Source organism: Pavona decussata, unplaced genomic scaffold (assembly GCF_977016875.1).
Source record: "Pavona decussata unplaced genomic scaffold, jaPavDecu1.1 SCAFFOLD_168, whole genome shotgun sequence".
NCBI lineage: Eukaryota > Metazoa > Cnidaria > Anthozoa > Scleractinia > Agariciidae > Pavona > Pavona decussata.
In genome coordinates, this window is record NW_028145579.1 from 751,627 (window position 1) to 757,506 (window position 5,880).

The 5,880-nt window shown below is 38.7% G+C and overlaps 1 long non-coding RNA gene across 2 annotated transcripts; it reads right to left on the minus strand.

The window, feature by feature from the left end:
- Window positions 1-1,655: 1,655 nt before the first annotated feature.
- LOC146464196 (uncharacterized) lies at window positions 1,656-4,691 on the minus strand. 2 transcript variants are annotated; one of them, XR_014868575.1, is made up of 4 exons: window positions 4,570-4,654; window positions 2,929-2,950; window positions 2,767-2,833; window positions 1,656-1,975 (listed from the first exon to the last, which is right to left on the minus strand). It is a non-coding gene; the product is annotated as an uncharacterized LOC146464196 (long non-coding RNA). The 2 variants fall into 2 exon arrangements; XR_014868574.1 differs by lacking the exon at window positions 2,929-2,950 and having other exon boundaries at window positions 4,551-4,691.
- Between the last annotated feature and the right edge of the window lie 1,189 nt (window positions 4,692-5,880).

Sequence of the window (5,880 nt, forward strand, 5' to 3'; positions counted from 1 at the left end):
TCCTTCTCAACAGTCCTTCTTCAAGTTGTCTTTGGTCTCCATCTCACCCCTCGTCCTTCTGAAGTCCACCCCAATGCTGTAAAACAGTCGTTTTCACCCTCTCTCCTGAGTACATGTCCTAACCATTCCCGTTCCATCCTTGTACTTATGCTTGTGCTCATGTTTATGCTTGCGTCGTACGTGTAAATCAGGCTTTATTGTCAGCGAGATGACGTTATAATCCCAGAAAAAGTAAATGATGGACTAACAATAAGTTTGAAAGCCTCTGTCTTTTCATGTGTTGGCTTTCAATTTCAGCAACATCTTAAATGAACGGTATATGTAGAGAGTCTATATAAAATAAAGAACCTTACGTTGGGCCTATAAGTTACTTCCGGATTAGTCCTATATTTTTGCAGTTTTGATGAGTTTTGTTCTATATTTTCAGGCTGTTGAGTCCTATATTCCTATATTTTTGGACCCCCAAAGCGCTTGACACCCTGCTCAAGTTCGCCGAAGAAGCTCAGTCACGTTTTTAATTTAGCTGCGTCTTGCTTGCTGTAAAAAACGAAATCTTATCAAAGTTTCACCCAGTTTTCTGATTTATCCGCTCTATTTTTCGGCTTATGTTTGCATATAATTTCAAAATGTATTGATTCATTCAAGAATTATTGATTGGAGGCCGAAAACTGGGGAAAAATTTTTATTATTTACGCCACCACACGATCGGCTAAAAATGGCGAGTTTGCCGGATTCTATTAAAATCTTCCCGCGCTTGCGAAAATCTAAATTTTTCGTACTCAACAATTGTACATCTTGACCTCACGCTTGGTCAATAACGCATATTTCTTTTCGAGTGGTAAAAACAATATTTTACGAACGAGCGCAGCGACTGAGTAAAGTATTGTTTTTAACACGAGAAAACAAAATTCGTATCTTCAAGCCACCGTGTAACTTTCTTTTTAGCTATCGTTCGCCATTTTTCACCGACTAGCTCTTTGCACAAACAAACGTGAAAAAGCGGGAGATGACGTCGTCAATATCGTCACCAATGAGGATATGAAAAATGTGCAACTCGAGTCCCGGATGTAGTTTCGTATGAGTTTTTCGAGTCATGTAAGTTTCCGGTATAAAAACACTCCCATCTTTATACTATTGATCCCAGACGTTCTTTCAGATGGCTAAAATTTCACCTTTAGTTACTTGGCGGGCCGTTAATTTCATTCTGCGCTTTCAAAAAACTGATCGCGTGATACAAAGCATTCTTGTTCCCGGGCGGAAAAGTTGAACAACGTGCTATGTGAAAATATGGTTTGCCAGCCAGGACTTGAGCACCCGTCTCCTTCTATGGAGATGTGACCATTCGTAGTTTTCGCGCAAAAACATTCCTGTGGAGTAGGGAGAGCATGTCCTTTTCATTCTGCGGTTTCAAAAAACTGATCGCGTGATACAAAGCATGTCCTTTTCAAAATTCATATATACTTACACTGACCAGTTTCCACCTCTTCATTGCCGAATAATGACTTACCAAGTCGATCACAACGTTATCCACTCTTTAAACAACCAGCCTCAGTTCCGCTCGAGTATAAACGGGCTGAACACACGACTACTGTGCTTTTGTGTCTACCATCTTGGAGGCAAATGCACAGGATACAAAACAGCAGCAAACGAAAAACGTAACTTAAATATTTTAATTTCATCATCCTTTCTTTTACAAGCTCCTGCGATTGAACACGTTCGCGTACTTTAGCATTGTTTAATTAAAACTGCGGCGGGGATTTCCATGAAAATTTGTGAAAAAGTTATCAATTCTTTTAAGGTAACGATAATGTTCTGCCATTCCGAAACTTCTAACCCCAACGCGGACAGGAAACGTCATTGAACGGAACGGTGTTGCCAGATAGACACCCTGGGGTGTTCGGCACTTTTATCTTCTCCAGCATTAAAAATGCCGCAGGCAAATCTCTTGGGACTTTGGATACCCTTGATAACGGAACTAAAAAAACGAAAAGAATGAAATAAGACAATGACAGTGCTAATTTTTAGTTCAACTTTAACACGTCATTTTCGTTTTAAAGGCAACGAAGAAACTCAAATGTATTCACCTTTAATGGTGAGGCTCTTGACACTTTTATTTCTGTTACAAAAAGTTGCGCATGTAAGGACAAGTTCTACGACGATTGACAGCCTAGGACCACTCAAGTTAAGGCTAATAACAATGATATTACCATGTATACGTATATTATGATCATCCGGGTGAATGTAGTCCAGAGAAAGACTGTGTGAGATGACATTGACTAAAGTCATCTTCAGATTGTGGAACGTCAGTACTGTGGTATAAATGTCTCTGGTTGTTGACCTGAATGGTCAATGAAGTCGAGATGTTATTGGTCGTTTGTCAGTAAGCCGTGATGTTATTGGCTGTGAAGACTGTTAAAAAGTGATTGGTGCGTTTCCATCCGTCTTTTGTTAGTCGAAAGTCCGTTGGTCTATTGTTAGTACATTTGTCTATTGTTTGTCAGTTTAATTTGTTGTTGTTGTTTTTGTTGTTGTTGTTAATAAGTCGTTTCTAAGATTCAGGTATAGTTGTAGGCAACGGTTGAGTGGCGTTTGTTCTAAGTTAGTAAACCAGCTTTACAGAGTGAGTCGTTGATTATAGTTTCTACTGTAGGTAACGCACATGGCAGAGCCCCAGTCGATTCTGTGGTTCGTTTGTAGATGTCGATGTGTGGTTACTAGGAATTGTCTTTCCTGACGTTTTCCTCAACTTAACTATTTACAGTTTACCATTGGACTTAGCTGTTTTCGATTCCTCTTCCACCGTTTCGGGTGAGATTTCGTCTTGGAGCACAACCTGCGCAAACAACAATAAAGGGGAACAAGTTATGATAAAAACCAGCCAAAATAAAAAGAAAGTTGCCTAAGTAGATTTCGATTTACAGCCTGCACCTCGCCTTTTGCAGCAGACATTCTTGCACGACGGTATGGTGCGAACTTCTCGCCTGATTGTTTCAAGGTTCAAGGTTCATTTATTTCACACTATTTACACAACATTAACATAGAAACAAAACTATTACAACAGATAATTAGTTTAAAAACTGCATACTGAGAAAAATACCGATGCACGCACTTTCGAGGTTAAAAAGCTTGTTGCAACATTGATCCTATGTTCGAGTTTTGTTTTATTTTTCTTGTGATTTGTGCACGACAATATGGGACTGTTTTGATCGTACCTTGTGATAACTGAAAGGTAATGCTTTTAGTGTTATATTACAAGGGTTGCCCACCTAGACCCGTTTGTGAGCAATACAACGGTTAGAAAGCTGAATACTCGTTTAAAGCAGGCCAGAAACTTCGAAACTCAAACTTTCGAGGGTAAAACGATTATGGAAGTTTCTAAAATTGCATGTTAGTTAACGTTGCATGATCGGATTTTGTGTTGGTAATCATACGATGACATTGGACTCTACGGTTTGAAAGCTGAATACCGTCGTTTAAAGCAGGCCAGAAACTTCGAAACTCGAACTTTCGAGGGTAAAACGATTATGGAAGTTTCCCAGCAAAATTGCATGTTAGTTAACGTTGCATGATCGGATTTTGTGTTGGTTATCATACGATGACATTGGAGTAGTGCATCTCACCAGATGAAGATTCCTCTCCTTAAAATTTTATAATGAAACAAAATTGGGAAGTTTAATGTTAGGATTGCGGTGATGAATGAAACCCTTAAAAATCCTGCCTAATATAAATAAAAGTAGATACATCAAATCAGTACTGTCAACTTGATACAAGATTTTAATTTATCAAAGTCCTTTTTCTTGGAGTCCAGTTAGAAGCCGACTCGTGGCAAGTCTAACTTGATACCAATACTAGAAATCAAAGTTGGGCAAAATGAAGCAATTGCAGAAGCATAGTTGTTGGTCCCAAAAGTACATCTTAATACTAGGAGACATCAAAAAAATTTTCAGCATGTTCGCCGCCTTAGGGTGCCGGTGATGTAGCCTGTCCCAGACGTTTAGATTATGTGGAGCGACGTGAAAAATATTGAGCGCACGATAACTGACGAGAAGTGACTCCCCTCCTAATTATTAGGAAACTGAAGCGGCGACGATAACGCCAAAGAAAAATTTGCTTGAAAATATAAAGTCTACTTCATTCGTACTACTTGGCCATAATGTCAACTCGTTGAACTTCGACAGAAACGGCGACTGAACTACCCAGGATTCGCCGGGAATGACTAATTGGTAGGAGTAGCGTTCAAGTAAAAATTAAATTTGGTCATTTCAGGTCGTTGCTTTGAAGAGGATGGCAAAAAAAAAATTACCAAAATTTAAAACGCATACGCAGAGCGATTTTATTTGCTCATTAAGCGTTTTATTTTGTGGCGTTGTCGTCGCCGTATCTGCGTTGCATAAGTACACACCGGCTGACAAATCTACTATTAAAAGTACAAGCTCCGAAAATTCTTGCGTGTCGGAAGTTAAAGAGTATAAATGAACAATCTACTCAAAAATATCAACTAAAATTAAAAGAAAAAGTCGCGTAAGTAGTTTTCGATTTATAGCCTGTACCTCGCCTTTTGCAGCAGACATCCTTGCACAACGATATGGTGCAAACCTCTCGCCTGATTGTTTGAAAGCTGGATACTGAGAAATATATCGATGCACGCACTTTCGAGATTAAAAACATTAATCCTTTGTTCAAGTTTTGTGTTATTTGTCTTGTGATTTGTGACAATATGGGACTGCTTTGATCGTACCTTGTGATAACTGAAAGGTAAAGGTTTTAGTGTTATATTACAAGGGTTGCCCGCCTAGATCGGTTTGTGAGTGATGCTGACTTTCGAGGGTAAAACGATTATAGAAGTTTCTAAAATTGCATGTTAGTTGCATAATCGAATTTTTGTTGTTTATTGCTTTCTGCATGCAATACCGAAATCGGCGCTGAACTATAGAAGAGAAATTTTTGCAGCTTCTATTCTGTCTTGACTGAAATGTGACAGGGATGGTTTGCGGTGATGTCCCTGACAAATGACCTCCACTTGTATTTCATTTACTTTATATAGCAGTGATGCCCTGCTGATGGAAACCGAGAAATCGGACAGGGCACCATCGCAAGTAAATAACTGTAAATGGTCAAATTCATATTCAACCATAATTTTTACTAACGAGACAACGGTCTTTGAACGGTTTGCATGCTGGAATAAGAACTGGTTTGTTCTAATTATCATCATTTCTGTATTCTTGATGCTGCTCTTATTTTTGTCCTGAGGAAAGAATTCTCGCCGATTGGAGGATCATTTGCTAGAATCCGAAAAACGCTTCCAAGCCGAAGAATGAAATCATTACACTAGATTAAGCAAAATTGTCGCTCAATCAGAAAAAAACAAGCAAACAAAAAAACAAACAAATAATATCTCGTGTTCTGTTAAACGTAAAAGACCCGTTCGAGTTGAGTTTGAAGCCTAGAAACTACCACTTTACAAAACAAAAACTCTTTTCTATGGGGAAAACATCTTATTAAAGCTAGATCGCGCAACAAGAATTCCATGCTACGGCTGAAATTAACCACATGCTTGCGTGTGTAATAAAATTTTCGAAACTTCAAAATTAATCACGATAAACCTCTCGCCTATTTTGAGGCTCGTTTGCTGCAATTGGAGAACGCTTCCAATAGCCTTGTTAACTTTCGTGATATTGGAGCACAAAAAGTCACATCATGATTGCTCCATACAGGGGATACCAAAGGAACATCCCTTTTATTTAATCTTCTTTTATCTCCGATTTTATTTTGTGAACTGTCTTTCGTATAATAGTATGATAACTCGATTCCCTTTTGTGACAAATTGCTATGTAAATTGAGCCTGTATTTCAACTTTCACAGCAGTAGCTATGTGCACGC